Source organism: Marmota monax, unplaced genomic scaffold, assembly GCF_021218885.2.
Source record: "Marmota monax isolate L192 unplaced genomic scaffold, Marmota_monax_Labrador192_F-V1.1 WCK01_AAM20220418_F8-fsc00021, whole genome shotgun sequence".
Classification (NCBI taxonomy): Eukaryota; Metazoa; Chordata; class Mammalia; order Rodentia; family Sciuridae; genus Marmota; species Marmota monax.
The window spans coordinates 15,326,972-15,348,421 of record NW_026695228.1 but is presented as its reverse complement, the minus strand read 5'-3'; the positions used below and the strand labels follow the sequence as shown (position 1 = coordinate 15,348,421).

At 45.5% G+C, this 21,450-nt stretch overlaps 1 protein-coding gene across 8 annotated transcripts in view; it reads right to left on the bottom strand.

Moving 5' to 3' along the window:
- Ackr2 (atypical chemokine receptor 2) overlaps positions 1-21,450 on the bottom strand; it is a 64,600-nt gene that overhangs the window by 4,367 nt on the left and 38,783 nt on the right. The window contains exons 2-4 of one of the 8 annotated variants that reach the window (XM_058576805.1): positions 20,116-20,231; positions 18,895-19,072; positions 14,912-16,004 (exon numbers count right to left, since the gene is read on the bottom strand). The exons of 1 other annotated variant lie outside the window; for it this stretch is intronic. The gene's annotated coding sequence lies outside the window, so the exon portion shown is untranslated. Of the gene's footprint in view, positions 1-9,505; positions 9,609-13,398; positions 14,240-14,279; positions 14,390-14,911; positions 16,005-18,894; positions 20,093-20,115; positions 20,232-21,450 lie in introns of those variants that run through there. 6 more of the 8 variants (XM_046436471.2, XM_058576806.1, XM_046436472.2 and 3 more) reach the window with 6 other exon arrangements.

Here is a 21,450-nt window from a genome sequence, read left to right as displayed (position 1 = left end):
ATATTCCATCTATGTATGATATATAAAAGTGCATTCTACTGGCATGTAACTAATTAGAACAACAACAACAAGTCATTAGGGTGAAGCCCGCATGACTGCATCTTGGGGGTTTAATTAGAAGAGAGAGCAAAACCAGACAGACATTAGGCAATCCTTGCCTCTTGCTATATGACACTCTTTATCATTCTCAGGACTCAGCCAGCAAGAAGGTCAATGAGGTTCTTAGATCTCATATCACCAGAACTATGAGCCAAAATAAACCTGTAAAAAAATAAAATAAAAAAAATAGCTCTTAGCTGGATTCTCAGAGAAGTTTGTCTCTGGGCCTCCTGGGATGCTCTGGGTGTTGGGGGTAGTGGATCTCAGTTACTACCTATTGTGCGTCCTCTCATGTCACACCAAATGAACAGAGCAGAATATGCTGTGCCTGGAGCTTCTTGCTGGACAGGTTGAGGGAATGCTGACTGCACCAGGGCTGGAGTCCCTCTGGAGGTTTTTAGTATGGGTCCCCCGGGGTGTGGGGAGCCTTGTCAATTTTCATCAGATTCTCTTCCAAGTTTCAGTGTATTTAGGCAAGTCTGAGGTTTCCAGTGTGTGCCCCCGAGGCCTGGCAATCATCCAAGTGTCCCCAGCATGCCTCAGGTTTGGAGGAGCCAACCACTGTTCCGCACTGGAAAGTGAAGGAACAGAAACTTGTCATCTGCGAGCCTCTGTCCTGGAGCCTCCAGACTTGATCCCAGTGCAAAACCACTGCACCTATTGTCACTCTTGTCACAGTGGGTGGGATCACTGACCTTGTTCCCTCCATTGCTCTTCATATCACAGCCCTTGCTCCCCCGGGGTTCTTGTCAGATATCCCTCAATCTCCAAGCCACCACTGCCTCAGGTACCCTCTCCCACCCAATCAGGTCCTCTGAATTGTGAGTATTCTAGGTTTTCTGACCCCAGAGCAATTTAGTTGAGATGGCTCCTGATTCTAGGTCTTGAGTATCTGCTGAACCATGTAGTGAATCTGTTCTCTAAAGCAAGCTTGTTCAGGAGTCGCATTTAGACCAAAACCCCTTAAAGCATGTAAGGATCATGAATTTATTTCTCTTACAATTAGGACTGCAGGATGCCATTATTACCATGGCCACTTGCACTTTACAGTTTAGGTTATGTTCCGCACCCTTTGGTTCCCTGCCCCCAGCTGAGGAGCAGGAGTTGAGGTTGCAAATTGCTTTGTCCATTTCTCTATTTGGCCTTTCCGATTTTCTGTGCTGTTTAGGTTTCTCATGGCTACTTTATCAGTTCTCAGAGTTCTTCCTCGCTCTCCTTGGAATATACTTTCTCCTTTGCTGCCCTGAATTTTTTCTCCTGTGGAGTCCAGTGAAGGGTACTTCTCTTCCACCATCTTCTAATGAGAATCCTTCTTTGAACATTTAAAAAATATATGTACAGCACACCATAATTATCTATATTCACTCTACTGTGCAATAGCAGGCAGAACTTCTTACTCCTAACTTAGTACCCACTGATAGACCTCGCCCCAGCCCTCTCTCTTCTCCCTCTCTCCAGCTTCTGGTGACCACTATTTAACTCTCAACCTTCATGAGATCCACTTTTTTACATTTCACATTTGAGTGCATCATGGTATTTCTATTTCCAGTTTGTCAAAAAACCTCCATACTGTTTTTGATAAGTGCTGTACTGATTTACATTCCCTCAGCCATGTATAAGAGTTCCCCTTTCTCTGCATCCTCACCAGCATTTGCATTTGGTATTTGTCTTTCTTATATTAACCATTCTTACTGGGGTGAGGTGATATTGTATTGTGGTTTTGATTTACATTTTCCTGATGATTAGTGATGTTGAAATTTTTTTTCATATACCTTTTGGCCATTTGTATGTGTTCTTTTGATAAATGTCTATTCAGATTATTTGCTCATTTTAAAATCAGATTGTTTGGGGGCTTTTTGCTATTGGGTTGTTTTAGTTCTTTATAAACTCTCAATATTAATCACTTATCAGATGGATAGTTTGCAAATATTTTTTACTCTATTGAGTGTCTCTTTTGCTATGAGAAGATTTTTAGTTTGCAATAAGTCCATTTGTCTAGTTTCACTTTATTGCCTTTGCACTGGAGGTAATATCCAAAAAATCTTTGCCCAGACTTATGTCTTGAAGACTGAAAGTAATTTTTAAAAGAAAACCTCATATGAACCAGGGATGCAAGTCTGTCATAAACCAAGAATTATTGAGCACATTAGATTGTCCACCAATGGGGAAGGGGCTTTGGGGAAAAGAGAGGAAGAAGTTAAAAAGGTGCATAGGACCCAAGAGACAATTATGGAGAGTCACTAAAGTGGGCCCCGTCAGCTGGTGAAGATAATGCAAATCAACTCTACTGTGTACCTCTGCATTTATTTCATATTCTTTTATTTAATCTGCAATTGAAATTTTTAATACGTTAAATGCCAGTTTGTATTTTTTCTGTGAATTATTTATGGTTTTAAAGGGTGGGGCTCTCATTTTATAAGAGGTCTTATGTAGTATGGATTTTTGTTTTCTTCATGTGCAATGCAAATATTTTCCCTAGTCCTTTCTGGCAGAAATTTTGCCCTTTTTTTGGCAGGAGGTGGGGTACCAGGGATTGAACCCAAGGCACTTAACCACTGAGCCACATCCCCAGGTCTTTTTGTTTTTTATTTTGAGACAGGGTCTCACTAAGTTGCTTAGGGCCTTGCTAAGTTGCTGAGGATGACTTTGAACTTTTGATCCTCCTGCCTCAGTCTCCTGAGCTGCTGGGATTATAGTACCACCCTGCTCTGTTGCCCCCCCCCTTTTTTTTTTTTTTTTTTTAAGAAATGTTAACAGGCAGAATTTTAAAAGAACTGTTGACTTGAGAGGGCTTCTTTTGATCCTTTTAGTATTCACGATGCTGTGAGCTCACTTGTGATGGAAACCTTCACAGCTGCTGAGGCAGAATCTCTCTCCAGGGCCCTAGAGTCCTCCCAACCATGAACCTCTGCTCCATCCTTGGGCTCCTATCAAACGGCATATGAAGCAGATGTTGGTAAAATAACATGTGTCCTATCCCCACTCCAGGGGCTCAGTTAGAGCAGCTTTATCTAAGCAGCTCTGCTTCTGACAAGCCTTAGCCTCAGGAACTTGGTCCTGTGCCTTCTTCTATTCCCATCCTGGGCATCTGAGCCCTAGCCCCTCCCCCATGGGCAGTGATAAGATCATCCCAGCACATGACTGGTGTTGGGAGTCTGTGAGATGCTGGGAGGGCCAGGGAGGAGGAGGGGGTGCCCTTCTTAGGTCTACACGGGACTTACTAGTCAGGATAACAGTAATTGCACACCACTCTTTTCTGAGCTGCCAGCATTGGCCTTGATCTTCATCCAATTTCTCAAAGTCTCTTTGCTCAGCAATCTTTTGCTTTAGCAAACAAATGAGACTGACGAATGTTTAGATCAAAACTCAAGGTCAGAATCAGCAGAACCTGGTCTGGTCCAGGCCACTTTTGAAAGTCTCTCTTCACTTGGAACACTCTGACCCCTACCCACCCAAGGCCTCCAACCCTCTGATCTTTGATTCTGGGAATCCTTCCAGGTCCTCCTGCTTGTGGAACGAGCTATCACTTTTATCAATAATATCAACAATGGCTCAGCAACCAGCACCCCATATGTACACTGTAGTTGGCTGGACACCTTCATGTCAGCTGTGGTCATCCTATAACACAAATCAGGGAGGGCTGTGGCCTTATTTAACCAGGAAAGCAAAGCAACTTGTCTGGGGGTACATAAGACCCCAAACTTGGATCTTCAGACTCTGGGCACATGGTACCTTGCCCCCAGTTTCCTCTCATCCTCAGCCTCTTTTCTACCCCACCCAGCTGTCACCATAAGGGGACACTAAGGAAAGTATGACTGAATTATTACCCTCGCTGGTTGTTCCGGAGACTCTAGATGTCAGAATGACATCAATGTCAAGGCTTTCTTGAGCCTCCTTGTGAAACACAGCCCCCCATTGAAGCCAGAATCATAGACACCCCCTCCCTACCACCAAAGATATCCATATTCTAATCCTGAGTCCTGTGGATACATTACCTTAGATATCTATAGAGTCAATCAAAGACCTAGAGATGGGGAGATTGCCCTGGATTACACAGGTAGCCCAACAAAATTCCAAGGATCCCTGTGAGAGGGAACAGGAAGGTCAGAAACAGGGAAGGAGGCATGGAGAAGTAAGTGTGGGGGAGGTGGTCAGAATGGCACAATGGCTACATATCGGGCACAGAAGCCTCTAGAAGCCAGAAGAAACAAGGTGCAGATCCCCTAAACTCCTGCGGGGCCCAGCCCTGCCCATCTACTTTAGATTTACCACCTCTACAATAGCAAGATAATAAATCTGTGTTGTTTGAAACCACCAAATGTGTGGTCATTTGTTGCGGCAGCAGTGGAAATTAATGCACTTCCAGAGGCCTATTGTGCTCTGAGAACCTTGGCCTGAGAGAACACAAGTGCATCCTGTCTACCTGTCTTGAATTACAGGCAGGTAGATTGAGACCTGAAGAAGGGGAATGACTGGTACAAAGCATGCAATGAGCATTTTGTCTGAGCCTTTAAACCCCACGCTCCTGACTATGGTTCAGATCTTGATTCACCTCTCTCTGAAATGTCCCCCATCTATCCCCCCTCTGTTTCCTTTTTTGTTTGCACTTTTGCTTATTGCCTGAATTCATTTGGCTTTCCAGCAACACCTTGATAGGAAATGAGTGAAGTCATTTACATCTTAGTATAAAGCAGCAGGTAGGAAGGCAATCCTGGGTGAAATTCTGCAGAGTAAGCTTTGAGGAATCCAGAGAATTACATAGGGACTGGAGAGGGAGGCCTTATAGAATAGGGAGGGTCAAGGTCAAAGAGGCAAGCCACAGCTTATCTCTGGGGCAGTAACATTATCTTTTTGGTGCTTCCTGAGCTGCTGGCCTGGGCTAACTGCAGCTTTGGCTTTGCAAGAATCTCTGGATACAAAGTAATATCTCCTGCTGGGTAACCAGAGTTTACCACCAAAGGCCTCTCAGAGAGGCTGCAGTTGAGGCAACTAAAGGGAAGATATTGTTATGTCCATGTAGACAAGGAGGCAGCCATGTAAGTTGAGCTCCTGCTGTGACTGACCGCTTACATGTAACCTTCTCATTGATCCTCATAATGGCCCTGGGAAGCAATATCATTATGGTCTCCATAATGGTGAGGAACTTGAGGCTTACAGAGTTGATATCCAACTGCCCACAGCCTCAGATTAGCAAATGATGGACCCAGGATTGGATGGAATTGGTGAGCCCTTCCCCCGAGGTTCCTCTTTTAAAATGGATCAAACTTCAACTTGAAGGATGAGGCTCAGAGGATGGGAGTTCTGGCCTCAGCAACAAGTGGCAGAGAAAACTCAAAGCCAGTAGTGTGCAGGGCTAGCTCCCACAGGCTTATGAGAACCAGCAGTGTAGCATCTCAGAGGCATTCAACAACCGATCTTGGAATATACCAACTCTGCATTCAGTGATGTTAAGTTGTTTGCTTGGCATGGGAAATACTGTCACCATGGCAAATACTCTAAATTAGGGCTTCCCCTCCTTACCTTCCTCTTCTACCTACCTGCTCCCAACCCAGAGCTATTGTGAGATCTCACTAGCACAGCCCCCCCCCACACACACACACACACATCTTCCTCTCCCACCTCCCACATCAGTTCTGCAGCCACCTTCCCTGTCCAGCCAAGAGCCCTTAAGGACAGGGTCACAGGTGCTAGGCGTGTACCTTTGCTGAGTGTGTTATTTACTGGGCACCTGATAAAACACACTGGTCAAACAAACAATTTCAAACCTGACCCCAAGAGGCACACCAGTTTTTGGAATGTAAATCCAAGAACATCATTTAGGATTATTCCTAGAGGAGAATGCTAATGTTGGCTTCTTTGGACTCTGGAAATCCTTTAAAATGCCCCCTAATCCCTCCCCTCCCAGGAGCCTGTCAGACTGCTGGCTGGGGAATTCGTGCCCCAACCTCTGAGCAAGCACTCACCAAAGGCCACTCCTCAGCCTCAGAGATGCCTTTGGACGATCTCCTGCCTCCCCTGTTAGTCAGGGTGACAGTCGTGTCTCCAGGACATGCCAGTACAGGGCCGGCATCTGAGAGGCGCTGAGCAGATGATGGCTGAATCCATCAGCACAACCTCCTCTTTCCTCCCTTGTCATTTTTTCCTTTCCTGTATTTTAGCCTCTCCACCACTCTCCAAGACACATCCTCCTTCTATGAGTTATTCCCCAGCCTGGGCCAGCTCTGCCCCTGCAGCCTTGGAGCCCGTGACCAGGCAGTGTGACTCAGAGCCCCCGTTTCCACATGAACCATGTTTAAGTGCTGCATCCAGCTGGCACAGCCTTCTTGACTTGTGTCAGGGAGGCAGCCCTGCAGCTGCTTTGGGGAGGATGTGTGTGTGTGTGTGTGTGTGCGCGCGCGCGCAGAGATGGAGTCCTGGCTCAGCTTGGGATGGCCCCAAAGCCCTCTGGCCTTCCCATCCTGCACTCCTGGCCTGATTGTGGCTGGAAAAGTCGAGACAGGAATTTTGAAATGATCCACACCCCAACCATAGCACATGGCTGCAAAATGCCCTCTGGCTTTGGAAGAGGCCCAGAGAAATTAAACCCAGATGGCAGAAAACCTGCCTCTGGGGAAGCTGGCAACTGTTATAGCTCTCTTCTTTCTTTCTCTTGGGCCAGGAGAACCCCAGATATTAAATTCTATACAACAATGACATGCAGCCATCATATAGCACATACTACAGAACAGTCTCTATTCTCAAAACTTTCCCTGTATTCATTCATTTCATCTTTGCAATGACACTAGGAGGCAAGTAGTATTGTTTCTATTTTACATCTGAGGAGACTGAGACACAGAGAGGCTAAGGAAATTGCCCAAAGTCACACAGCTAATAAATAGCTAATCTGGGATTTGAATCTAGGCCCAACGCCTAAGCTAGCTCACGAAACTAGAGATGGAGAAGTAATGAGAGACCACACTGCTGTTACTTAGGAGGTCTAAATGGGAGGCTGGCTAGAAGGCTGATGGCCCATGAATGAAAAAGGCAGCACAGTCCCACATGGAAGACAGGAAAGCCATTTAGTGTCTTAGGAATGGCACATTAGGGACAAGAACTTGTGGGTGGCCACCTCGGGAGGCAGACCTAGCTCTACTTCCCCAGTCTGTTTTGAGGTGCCTTCGGACTTAAACCTTCAGGCCCTGCCAAAGTTTTCCCAGGACAAAGCAGGGCTTTCATCCAGAGCCCTGGTCTTCCACTAGTCAAGTTTCTCACCCACACAATGATCCGTAGGTACAGTAAAGGATTTTATGAACATTCAATCTGATGTAATCCCTGAACCCTAACCATGTACTGGGCCCTGCGAAAGGGCTCTAAATATTTTAAATTATTTCATCTTCACAATTTAGCTTATAGAAGTAAATACACGGATAGAATAGCTCTGTTTTACAACAGAGGACACAAAAGCAACAAAGAGAGTAAAGAGTTGGCCCAAAGTCATGGAGCAATTGAGTAGTAGAACCAGGATTTGAAAGCCAGAATCCATGCACTTAAACACTAAATACTCTGCCTCTCAAAGAAAATAGCCAGCAGGTCGTGGATTTCCTCCTCTGAACTTTACATGTATTAATAAACTGATGACTCACAGTTTTATGAGATAGGCCCCATTTTACAGATGATGAACTGAAATTCAGAGAGGGAGAATAACGTTCCCAAGGGCACACAGCAAGTACAGTCAGCCCTCCATATTCACAGAGTCTGTATCCATACATTCAAGCAAGTAAAGATCAAGAATATTTAAAAGAATTCCACATGTATTAAACAGGTACCAACTTTTTTCTTGTCATTATATTCTCAAAAATACAGTACAGCGACTATTTACATAAGTCTCCTGGAGGTGACTTAAAGTATACGGGAGGACGTGTGGGGTTATATGTAAGTACTATGCTAGTTTATGGTATAAGGGACTAAAGCATCAAAGGATTCTGTTTTCACAGAGTTCGGGGCAGAGGGTGTCCTGGAACAAATCCCCCTTGTGACACAGCCAGGGACCTCCCATAAAAAGCAGGCCCTCTAAGGGTCCAGGGATTATAACCTCTCAGGAGAAATAACAGAGCTAAGTTAGCTCTCCTTCTTGCAGGGTTAACAGTAATGTCAAAAAATTAGGAGTTAAAAAAGTGCGTCAGCCTTCAAGGCTCTGGGAGTGAGATAAGATGCCAGGGGCTGGGAAGTCAGCTCAGCTCAGCCTTCTTTCTGGATTATGTCGGCAGAAACACCAAGAAGCTGGAGCCAGGCAGCAAAAGCACCAAGACAAGGTCACTGAGTCAGGGCAACAGTACACCCCATTCTGAAAACAATTCTTTCCCAGAGTTGAGGCAAATACATGGATATAATAGTCACTGAAGGAAACTTCGGTTCCCTTGATTTTATCAGCAGAATAAAACGCATGCACGCAGGAAGGGACTGAAGATGGTCTCGAGACCTGTGACACATGAATAAGTATGACAGAGAACAGCAGGTGCAGGTGAAACCCCACCCCTGGCTGGGATGACCTCCAGAGACCGCAATTTCCCTACCCCACAGACGCCAAAGTTGTGCATCCTTGTCCTGTGCCGGAGCCATCCCAGGGTGGATGATGGACAGGCAGCCTCCCAGAACCAGAACCAGGCAGAGGCACAGTGCAAGCAGAACGAGGCTCTTTGCAGAGGGCCTCTGCTTGAACCAGAAGGCAGACATTGTATTTGTATTTCAGCAGGATGCTGAGTTCAAAATGAAACACCTCCCTACCTGCAGGAAGAGTGGTAGATATAGCCAGAAGATCAATTAATCCACTTCTTACTGGCTGAGTAACCGGGCTAATTATTTAACCTCTCTGAGCCACAGTTTTCTCAGCTCCCCCAAAATGTCAGGATGGATTGCTGCTGTTTTACCTTTTTTGGTGATGCTGGGTCTTGAACCAGGGCTTCAGGCAGGCCAGGCAAGCACTCTACCTCTGAGTCACATCCCCAGCCCCTGCTACTGTTTTCACCACAATTTATAAATCATGTTCTATCTGAATGTGCTGCTCCCAGGGTGGATGATGGACAGGCAGCCTCCCAGAACCAGAACCAGGCAGAGGCACAGTGTAAGCAGAACGAGGCTCTTTGCAGAGGGCCTCTGCTTGAAGCAGAAGGCAGACAGGACTGATGGAAATCCACAAATTAGATTCTCAGAGCCAGGGGGAGTCAGGGGGGAGAGGCCAGCTAACCAACCTGCTCTCCAGGTGCTGGGGCAATCATCCCAAAAACTGAACTAGAAAGGAAGCTCCTCAAGGACCCTTCCTAACGCCTCCCTCTCCCAGAACCGGTGCCCACTCCCCAGGCCACTGCATCTGTCCCTCCCTGTGGCCTCTGGGCAGGCCCACCCTTCCCTGAATATGGCCATAACCTACCAGGGTCAGAAAGACTTTCCTGGAAATGTAACCCAAGCCTGGGAGGAGAGCAGCAGTCCCGGTGCCTCTTCCTCGGGGAAGTGCTGTGGGAGTGATTCTCAACTCTCTAAACAGCAGGCTGCACACATCCTGCTTTAAGACTGGGGTGGGGTGGGGTGGGGTGGGGTCGGGGGAGGACATCCCTTTACTAGAGCCCCAGCCCTCCCATCAGCTGCCCAGAAGTTGACAAATGTGTCAAGCTTGAATGAACCCCCACCCCACTGCACCTCAAGGAGGAGAATCCCCAAGGACATTCTAACTACTTTGGAAAAAGTGCATCCCCAACCGGATCTCTCTGGAATGACTCCCTAGCAGCTGGACCAAGGATAATAACACCCAGTCCAGACCTCAAGGTCTGACTGTGTCCTCCATCTGGATGGCGTTCCAGCCCCACTGCCAGATATCTCACACCCAGCATCATAGACGCTGGACATGCCCCCAGCAGGATCCCCCTGTCCATCTTCCTCTACCCTAAACTCCTCCGAATCTCCTCCAGCCATAACTCTCTCCAAGTTATGCTGTCAGTTTCAACCAGAGTAACAGTAATAATCCAAACTCCTTGACTTTCCAAACCATCTTTCCTCCTCCCCTCCTTCTCCCCACACCACTCCATCCCAGCACTGTAGAGCTAGATTTAGTTGTCTGTGTCCTCACTGGATAAGGAGCTCTCAGAGCAAGGACCATATCTGATCCTCTAGCTCAAGCCCAGGGCTGGGTAAAAGCAGAGACTGATTTAATAAATGTCTGCATATGCTCAGAAGTATGAAGGTTCCCCTCCCATGTGGTCCAGGATCAGGGTCTCGGACACCTTCAACTCCAGGGCTGCTATTTGCTTGACACATAGCAGATGTAGTACAGCAGTAATGCCAAGTGGATTCAAGGCCCTGGTATTGGGGTCACAAAGAGCTGGCCTTGAATCTAGATCTGTATTTACCAGCTGTGTGACCTACAGAGGATGGCTTCACCTCTCTGGGGCTCTGTTTTTGCATCTGTATTGAGGGTGGGGTTGATCCCTCAGATTGGCATCAGGAAATTGAATGTCCCCAGGGGTAGACATGGACTTAGACAATGCCTTTCTCTGGGGTCCACAGGCCACCCAGAGTAGAGATCAAGCCCGTGACAAATGTTCACTCAGACAGAGGGGAGCAGGGGATCCTCTAGGAAGATGGATCTCTAAATCTTTCCAGGCCAAATGTGAATTATCAATAGCTCCAGAGAATAAGGCCCAGAGAGTTGCCCAAAAGAGCCACGAAGACCTGGCTACCTCTCAGACAACAATTAAATTCTAGAAACTGGGCTCCTTCTTCACCACTCCTGCTTTTTAGGTTTTTATTTTAAAATTATTTTTAGACTTGCAAAAAATAATATATAGGATTCTTGTATACTTGTCAATCAGCTTTCCCCAGTATTGACATCTGATATAGTCATAGTGCAGTGATCCAAACCAGGAAATGAACATCGACACCATACTATTAACTTACAGAATGCTATGGTTTGAGCCATATGTCCTCCCAGAGATTCATGGCCCCCAGTGTAGTGGTATTAAGAGATAGTGAACTTCAAGAGGTGGGATTAGTGAAGGTAGTTAGGTCATGGGGATACTGCCCTTGAAAGGGATTAATGTTGGTCTCTCAGAGTAGCTTAGTTCTTCAAAGAATGCTGTCTTGCCACGTGATCTCTTCCACACGGATTCCCACTATGATATTACCTGCCTTGAAGTCCTCTCACCAAAGCTGAGCAGATGGTGGCACTGTGCTTTTGAAATGTGAACTAAATAAACCTCTTTTCTTTATAAAGCATCCAGCCTTGGGTATTTTGTTATAGCAACATAAGATGGACTCATACACAGATCTTATTTAAATTTCATCAACTGTCACACTAATGTTCTGTTAGTGTGAACATTGATGTTTCATGGCCTTGATGGTTTTAAAAAATGCTGTCCACTTCTTTCAGGATGTCTCTTCATGATCTAACTGGGGTTATGCATTTTGGGTAGAGCAGCACAGAAGTGATGGGTGTCCTCACTGCATCATATATCAGAGGTACACAATTTCAGAATGTCTCTTTACTGGTGGTGTTAACTTTGATCATTTAGGAAAGCTGGTATCTGCCAAGTTTTTCCACTGTAAAATTACTATTTATTCCTTTTAATTAGTAAGACTTTTGTGGACAGATTCTTGGAAACGATGCAACTATCCTGTTTCTCATCATCCTTTTGCCCACTAATTTTAGTATCCATTGATGATACTTTCCAACAATCAATCATTACTGTGGTGTTTGCCAATTGACAATTTTCCATTTCCTTCATTCTTTCCATATTTATTAATTGGAGTTTTGCTATAAGAAAGAGTTTGGTCCTTCTCCTAATTTATTTATTTTTTTATATCAATAGGGATTCAAGTGCATTTATTTAATTCTATTACTATCATTATTTATCTTGCTCATCAAGTTGTCTCATCCTTTTTAAAATATCTCAACCCATCTGCTTCCTGTTGCACCAACTTTCTAATGAGACATGTCCAGAGGCTAAGTCACCTGCCCTCCATGTCACTTCCCAATCAGAACACATCAAACACTGTCTGGCAGGTAGTTGGGTTTCCCTGGAACCCACCAAGGCACCATCCCAGCAAGGATGGGACCTTTTCCTGGAATAGACAGGCTGCAGTTAGGGAACATGTGTCATAGCTCCATAGGCAGGAAGTTACAGATAGGGTTGAACCCAGCCAGGTGGCCTCTGGTCCTGCCACTTGCCATCCAGCCATTCATCCTCCCTCCTGCACCACCAAACTCACATCCTGAATTGTTCCTGCTTGCATCCCCCTTCCTGCTGGGCTGAGAAGCCAAAGCAGCAGGCAGCTGGCAACATCTACCCAAAGTTTTTTCCTAATTTGCAAAGGAAATACTCTCCACCCAAGGGATGATTACCAGCTGCTCTCCACCAGTTACAAGGGCAGCCAAAGGAGACAAGGCAGTACACAGCTGCCAGAGAAGCTCTAGCCCAGGAAAGGAAGCATTTGCCAGTGTTGAAGTGAGCCCGAGGGAGAAGGCTGTGGATACATTTCTCTTGTTTCAAGACATGCAAGGATTCTGTTTGCCCTGGGAGAGAAGTGGACCCAGTTTTTGAGGTCAGGAGCTGGGTACACAGGGCTCCTCCCAGGGTTGCAATGCTGCCTCACCTTCAGAGTAGACCTAGACTCCTTCACTGTTCTGATGTACTTCCTAACATACTTCCACTCTTAACATATGGGCTACATCCACAGTTACAGTGAAAATTAGCATCATATTTTCAAAACACCTGCTTCTCTCTTCAGCTGAGCCAGGAGTGTGCACCTGTGAACCTTTGGGCTGCAGAGGATCCTTCCTGTCTTGCACCCTCCCACGCCCCCCCCACGCCCCATCCTCCGACTCAGCTCTAGGCCCACCACCCCCTGGGAGCCTCCATGAGTTTCTCCAGGCCTCTCTCTTCCCCTGCTCTCATTCCTGTATCATTTAGGGACACATCTATCTCCCTACCACAATTGCGAATTCCTCACAGTCAGGGTCTTGTTCATCTGCATGGAGTACCTGGCACTGTCCCCACGCAGAGCAGGAGTTGATTTCCCAGCATCACCCAACTGGCACTTTGCAGATTGGCACTTTGATGGGAGAGGCCTGGTTGGCCCTGCCTCATCCTCTAGCTCACTCTGTCTCTTTCTCTCCATTTCTCTGTCTTCGTGAGACAAAGCTCATCTCGTTCTAGCTGAGCCTATGAGCAGGTTGTCAAGTCTTCCTCTAGGGCCATAAGACTCTTGAATTCCTAAACCACAAACTTACCCACCAATTTAGAAGCTTGGTTAGTGCCCATATTTACTCACTTTGATTAGATGTTCTGCCGGAGTCTCAGACTAACTTCTTCCTATCATGCTCCATTGACGGCACAACAGGAAGCAAATGTCTCTCAGCTCACCTCTCCCATTTCCTCTTTCTGCACAGCCCCCAGGCTGTCTGTCCATTCCAGACCTGTGATGTCTCCTCTTTAGTACATCTTCACAGGGACTTGTGCTCAGGGCCTCTGGAGGGGCTGCTGACACTAAACAGGGAGTTTGTAACCCTTCCCCTAATCTCAATCTCTTGCCTTGATGTAAATGTATTTCTTTGATATCAAGACATTTATTCCAGCCATATATTACTTTTTAGAGTTATAGTGTGGCTTTCCAGATATCTTCTCTGGGGATTAGGCCAGGCTCCATGCTTTTACCTAACACCAGTTTCAATGATTCTTATATACAAAGATCCCACCACCCCAGAATTCCCAGGAGCTCAGTTTCCCTGCCATGGACCAGTTGTAGAGGGTGGGATTCAGTGATATCCATGCACCCATCATCTGTGACATCCTGTTTTGACTCTAAGAATTTACCTTTGGAGATTGCTGTTTGTGCTTCTGCAAGCCCATGACTGGAAACTGGACACCCAGCCAGTTCAAGGTCAGGAATGGCAAATAGTAGCATTTGGGCTTGGAAGTGGGTGGATGGCTGCCAGCTTTGAGTAGCCAGTCTAATTTCTCTAGAGTTATTTCCTTTTAAATACTTTCAGTGTCTCTGGAAACTCAAAAAGCTGGCTGCTAATCAACAGTTGAGAACTGGAGACCTTTCCCCAACCACTCTTTCACCTCTTCACCCGACCTCCCCAAGTACCTCTCTGGGCCATACCCCAGACAGAGCACAAAAGGCAGAATAACATACTCATTCGTGCTTACCTTGCACTTGACTGGACTAGATCTGCTTTCCATGACCCACACATATTAAGCTGTCCCATCCTCCTACAACCCCATTTTAAAATGAGGAAAATCAGGCACAAAGTGATTAGGTAATTCCAAATTTCAGGGCTGGGATTTGGACCCGACTATCCCCAACTCCACCCTCAGCCTCCACCCTGTTGGTTTATTGCACCCTCCCTTCTGAATCCAGATGTTTTCCCCTCCTCACCAGATAGTTCCTGCCATTTTATTAAATAAGTTGTTTATTATGGCAATTTTGAAATATGTCCTCCAAAAGTGCCAGATGGGGATAACGAGCTCCCAAAGCATCCCCCACCCAGCCCACCAATGACCAAACAGCAGCCGATCTCTTTTGCCTACTCTGCCACCTACTTACTACTTTTGGTATTATTTTGAAGCAAATAGCAGATATCATATCATGTAATCTGTAAATATTTGAGGTACCTTTGAAAGATAAGGACTCTGACCACTGTCACACCTAAAAAAGTCAACACTGAATCCCTATCATCAAATATCTAGTCACTCCCATATAAATGCCATAATGTTTCCATTTATCATGTATTTGAATCAGAATTCAAATAAAGTCCCCATGCTATGAGTGATTGACGTACCTGTATACATATATGTGTATAGACAGACGATAGCTGCACATGATGATGATGATTGTAGACAGATGTTTTTCATTTCCCAGTCCCTCTCCAACTCCATCTTCATGCTTTCCCTTTCAACTTATTTATTGAAGAAACTGGTTGTTCCTGCTGTACATTAATTTTCCCAAGATCTGGATGTTGTTGACTGCATCCTCTGGTATTGTTTAGCATGGCTTTCTGTCCTCTGCATTTCCTTTAAAGTGAAAGTCTAAGGTGTGATCAGATTTGGGTTTGAAGATGTTCACCAGACTCCTTCACAGATGACGCTGTGCTTCTGTGGCTGTGTGATAGGAACCTGGCTTAACTTTGACGACATATTCTCCTCCTGTAGACCCTTTCCTATCTGCTTGAGCATCTTCCTTCTAAATGGCTTCTTAGCTACTGGCATTCCTTAGCACTTGGCTACCAGATCCCTACGCAAGCCACAGTACCACCCAGGGCTGGGCATACAAAGAGGAGACAGAATACAAACTCCACCTGAAACTGCCCAATGGATGGCTGGTTTTAGGCGATGGGAGGATGGAAGGTCATCACTAAGGGAATTCTCCTCACTTCTAAAACTAAACTAAGAAAACTCTCAACAAATGAAATCAGTGTCAGCTGATATCACATTGTCCTTTGACAATGGGTTTGTCTCTAGCTGGGGATGGCCCCTGCACAGTTCCTGGGATCTGTCATTTTAGCTCTGGGCCTTTGCTCCTTGAACTTCCCATCCTCTCCACTGCTCACTTACTGCAGCTGTTCTTATTCCTCTGTATGCAGGAGTGGGGCTCTGTCTATCACTGTGCTTTCTCTCCTCAAAGCTCTCTGAGCAGGGCAGATTTTCCTGAGGTTTGGGACGTGATTAGGTTTCAAGTTGCCCTGAGGCTGGGTCCCTTGTCATCTTCTGACTCCCTAGGCCACAGGCTCACTTCCTGTCATTATAGTGCAGCTCAACTCTGGTTGTCCCTTCAGTGACAGGGACTATCTGCTTCAGATCTCACCCCAAGAGCTCAGAGGACCTGGTAAAGCTCTCAGATTTCTGCCCCTTTCTGCTTCCATTCCCACGCAGTCTCTGTGGATAGAAAGGAATCATGTGAAGGGAAAGATGCTTCTCCCCTTAGAATCACATTTTGTACCAATGGGTCCCTTGGACAGTCCAGCAAAGTCTTTGAGTTCCCTCTCAGAACAATATTCTTTTAATATAAAATAAAATATATTTAATACAAATTATAACCGGGTATGGTGGAACATACCTGGAATTCCAGCTACTTGGGAGGCTAAGGCAGGAGGATCACAAGTTTGAAGCCAGTGTCAGCAACTGAGACAGACTCTTTTTCAAAAATCAATAAATATATTAAAAGAGCTGGGGATGTATCTCAGAGGTAGAGTGCCCTGAGTTCAGTCCTCAATACCAAAATAATAAATACACTTAGGAAAAAAAAAACAATTATAGCTCCAATCTGGAAATAATCCAAAGGTCACTCAACAAGCAAATGGTTAAGCAATCAGTCCATGCCTGCTGTGGAACATCACCCAATAAGACAAAAGAACAAGTTGTTGATCTGCACAAACAAGTCGGATGGGTTGCAAGAGGACTGTGCTGGATGGGGAAAAAAAAACAATTTCAACAGTTTTGTATTTCTGAGAGTCATGAATTTCCAAAGGTAAGAGATACCATTACATGACATTATTTACATAATCCAAATTATACAAATAAAAAACAGATCTGTGGATGGCAGGGCCTAGGGAAGGGAGAAGGGGGGAATGTCTGGTTTTCAAAGGACCATGTGAGGGATCCATGTGGCCACTGTGTGTTCACAGTGGTGGTGGTCACATGAATCTACATGTGTGACCAAATTATACAGAACAAAATACACACACAAACTGGTGCATGTAAAACTTGAAACATCTGAATAAGACCCGTGGATTTGATCCATGTGGAATCCTTGGTTGTGAGGGTACACCACAGTTATGCAAGAGGTCACTGCTGAGGGAACTGGGCGAAAGTACTCTTGATTATTTCTGTATTATTTCTTACAGATCCATAACCGCATGTATCTTAAAAATTTAAACCTGAGGCTGGGGCTCAGTGGTAGAGCATTTGCTTAGCATGTGTGAGGCACCAGGTTCAATCCTCAACACCACAAATAAATGAATAAATAAATAAATAAAGGTATTGGGGTCCATCCACAATTTAAAAATTTAAAAAATGTTAAATATTTATTCTGAAATAGTTACTAACATTTTAAAACCCTCATGATATAGCAATATATGCATTATCAAGATTAACATATGAAAAATGACCTAGTGATGGATCCTACAACTGCCACAATAGTGATAGTCTTCGTCCCTTGGGAATGCTGTAACAGAATACCATAAACTGTGTATTCTGGAAATTTATTTTTTACAATTCTGGAGATTGGGAAGTTTAAAGTCAAGGCACGTGCAGATTCGGTGTCTGCTGAAGGTCCCTTCTGAGGGAAGGGAGCAAAGAGGGAACTTGCTGGGGGTCTTTCATAAGGATACTGATCCCATCCAGGAGGGCTCACCCTTGTGACCTAAACACCACCCAAGGCCTCCACCTTCAAACACCATCCCAATAGGGATTAGGTTCCAACATATGGAGGGTAGAAGGACACACACACCCAGTCCAGGGCAGTGAGGAATATGAACGATATTTCAAGATCCTTGGGGCAGGTCCTGCGGATATTACTGTGCTTTGTTGCCTATGGAGGCTAATGAAGGGAGCTAATGAAAATGAAAATGTAAATTGTTTCCCATCCAAATTCAGGGATCCCCTGAATTATACCATGGACTCCAAGTTAATTATACCATGGACCTAATTGTTTAAGTTAACAACTTTCTCTCTTGCATCACACAAACTATCAGGGCCAGAAGGCAGAAAGTAGCAGACAGGGAACCTGTGGAGGGTTAGTGCTGCAATGCCTCATCTGGGGCCAGGGTGTGTTCCTTGGGGGCTAAGGCAAGATAACCTTTTAAAACGTTCAGTCATGTTTCTCCCATATGGCCTTCCTGCCACCTAAATGGCCAGACCTTAGGGAAGATCTCCAAATTTTCTCTTGGATTTTGAGTATAGGAAATTAAGGTTCTCTTTCTAGCCCATATAAAATTAAAAAATGTTCCCAGAACTGGGGAAGAGAAAGTAAGAGGGACGCAGACCAGTGTAGACATCAGAGGGACCCTGTTCCTGCCTCCTGGCCAGAATCCTAGAGTTGGTAGGAATCAAGGGCAGAGGAAGCTGAAACATGGTGAGTCCAAGGTGAACAAGGCCACAGGTAGCCCAAGTCCATGTCCTAGACTGGCATCGAAGCAAACAAATGATATCTTCAATAAAGAGTCAGGCCTGAAGGTGTTGGTGGACTACCATGAGTATGGATGTGTGGGGCTGATGATCACCAGGGAAAGCAGGACATGAGGACTAAGTAGAGGCTCATGAGGACAGATGCCACCAAGAACCAGAGCCCACCACGATCCTAGGTCTGGGCATCAACCAGTTGCCTGGAATTGATGCAATTCTAGGAAAGGGGTAAGACTGTCAAAGTGCTGAGATTTCACTTCCCTAGTTCTGTAGAATGGGGTCCCATGATAGAAAACAACTGTTGGGGGAAAAAAGTGATTGCATTTTCTTGTCGACTTGAGTTTGAGCCCCAAAGTGCACACTAGAGGCACTTTTGGAATGCACTGGCACAGCTCCTGCAGCACGTGCTGTTGGCAGCCCTCCGGTGCCCTTTCCCTCCCGTACTCAGGACACCATGGCCGATATCCAACAGTCCTTACTCACACTGCTGTGTCTTTGGCTGTGTCTTTGTAGTGAACGATGCCTGTTGTGCCCCAGTCCACCAGTGCAGTGTGCCAGCAGTTCCAAGAACATAATGTCCCTAGCCCCTGGCTCCCAAGAACCCCCCAACCAAAGGCTAAGGTCGGTGTGTATAAAAACTCACTTTCCTTGCTCCTCTGGTGGGATAATGAGGTATGTTATGTGTGCTGTCTCCCTCAATTAATCCAAGAGGATGAAGCTTCAACTGCCCACAGAGAAAGTGGTTAGAAAATGAATCTTTTTGCTGGCTGCCTTCTCTCTCCTGCCTCGCTCCTCCACTCTCCTGTTCATGTCTCCTTCACCTGCCAAATAGAATATTAGCAGATCAGGGCATGGTGGCACATACCGGTAATCCCATCAATTTGGGAGGTTGAAGAAGGAGGACCACAAGTTCGGGGCCAGCCTCAGCAACTTAGTGAGACCATTGGCAACTTATGGAGTCTCAAAAAAAGGGGGGGGGGCTGGAGATGTAGCTCATTGGGAGAGTACCCTCAGGGTTCAATCCTCAATTCTGAAATATAAATAAGCAAATATGGAATCATATGATATTACTGATATTTGGCCTTCTTTGACTTATAAAAAATGCCAATTTCAGGAGGATGGGATAGAAAAGATAGTACAATGAATTGGACATAACTTTCCTATGTTCATGTATGAATCCATGACCAGTATAACTCCACATCACAAGAATGGGAAGTTATGCTTCATGTAGGTATAATATGTCAAAATACATTCCACGGTCATGTATAAAAAGAACAAATTTAAAGAAAAAAATGCCAATGTAATATAGCTCAACCTAAAATTTACACTCAAATCTTTATCTTAGAGCTGTTCCAGGATGACCCCCATTACAACAATTATATACATACTCTATCCAAAAACTGTCTTTCAGGTCACCACCCAGCTACACTTGGAATGAGTCTTTGGGAGGAAACTGCTGAGCCAAAGTCCCCAGGAGCCCCCGCCAAACCCTCCAACTCCACAGCACAGTGGGTGGGTCTCTGGAGAGGTGGAGATGGAGCCCAGAGAGACCACTTCAAGAGTGAGCAGCACTCCACCCAATCACATATCACAGTGGGAAGGGTGGCCACAAAAGAAGGAAATCATGAGAGATAAGGAAACGCTGTAACTGGAAAAGTGATGGAATGTTTGGAAGCAGAAACCCTGGGTGTGGACTTGAAGTCTGGAAAAGGGAACTCTGGGGGACTGCGGAAAGCCCAGGAGTATGACTGTCCTGATCCTCGTCTTCCTTCCCAGAGAACACGATCCCACAGACGTGGCATCCAGGCAGGCTCAGGAACACCTTGGCTAAATCAGAAACCCTGGCATAAACATAGCTCTTTACCTTCTCAGCCACTTGATGCCTTTGAGGCTCAGAGATCCGAGGACCACACTGTGAGATAGCAGTGGGGGAGCAGGAGGAGAAGCCAGGTCTGGTTCCAATGCAGCAGATGTTTTTGCCTGCAACCAACAGTAGGAAGTGCATTCTATTGGTCATCTGGGTGCACAAGCACACACCTGAAGATGTCTCAAAGTGATAATAACCCTAACTATCAGAATGCACTTTGATACTTTTATTCTAATCTGTTTCATATTTCTAAATGCTAGCCATGACCCTAATTTCATAACCCACTTCTGGGTGGTGACCTGAGGTTTGAAATCCTGACTATTAGTGTTACTAGAAATTAAAGGGTGTGGTGTTGCTGGGCTTTTTCCACATACCATGTGTTTGCATCAACCTCTGGGTCCTATTCAGAGTTTGGGGGATTCTTGGGCTGAGCCAAGAGAATCTGGAAAATTCCATTAAGTGAAGGCTGTTCCCATCTTCCAATACAGTGACTCAAAGCAGCCATCACTACAACTTCCCTGTTTTTTTGCCATGGCGTAGGGCGTATGAATGCACTCTCTAATCAAATTATCACTTTTTAAAACCTAAATTACTCAGTCTAACCCTGTCTTTGGGAGTAATATTGGCAAAATCACAGGTTTGATGTTATTCCCGATGCAAAATAAAATAAAAGCATGCTTGTCTGTGTTCCACCTTAGGTCATCAGACCAGCAGCCCCTAGTCCCTACCCAGTTCCTTTCATAAGGAAAGGCTCCAGTCTCTGCACAGCTCGAGCTGTCCCTGACACCTAGAAAGGCCTCACCCTTCTGTCCACTTCTCCAATGGCCATCAAACCCATCATCATAATTAACAGCACTTAAAGTCACTTAATCTTTATACCACTGCTAGGAGGTATCAGAGTCACCTCCATTTACAAATGAGGAACTGGAGCAGAGGGATCAGAGAGACTTGCGTGAAGTTCCACAACTAGTAAGCAATAGAACCATGTTTTAAACCCAAGCCATCTCATGACAGAGTCTGTGTACCTAATCACTAAGCTCACTGCCCCACAAACCTATCACCATCCTCAGCGCCTGTGTTGCCTCTTAGAGACTCCACCTGGACTTCCTGGCCATGGGATGAAGCTTCTTTTCCCAGAGCCTCACATCTTGTCTGCTGATTCATTTGAAGTTTCATCATAAGCTACTAAGGGACCTCACCTCTACCAGAAGGGGGCTTATTAAAGGGAAGTTTGCATCTTATTCCTCTATGTATCTCTGGGTCCAACAGACCATTGAGGCAGTGAAGGCCTCAGGAAGTGTCTGTGGAGTCTGTGGCCTTATTGTTTAGTGA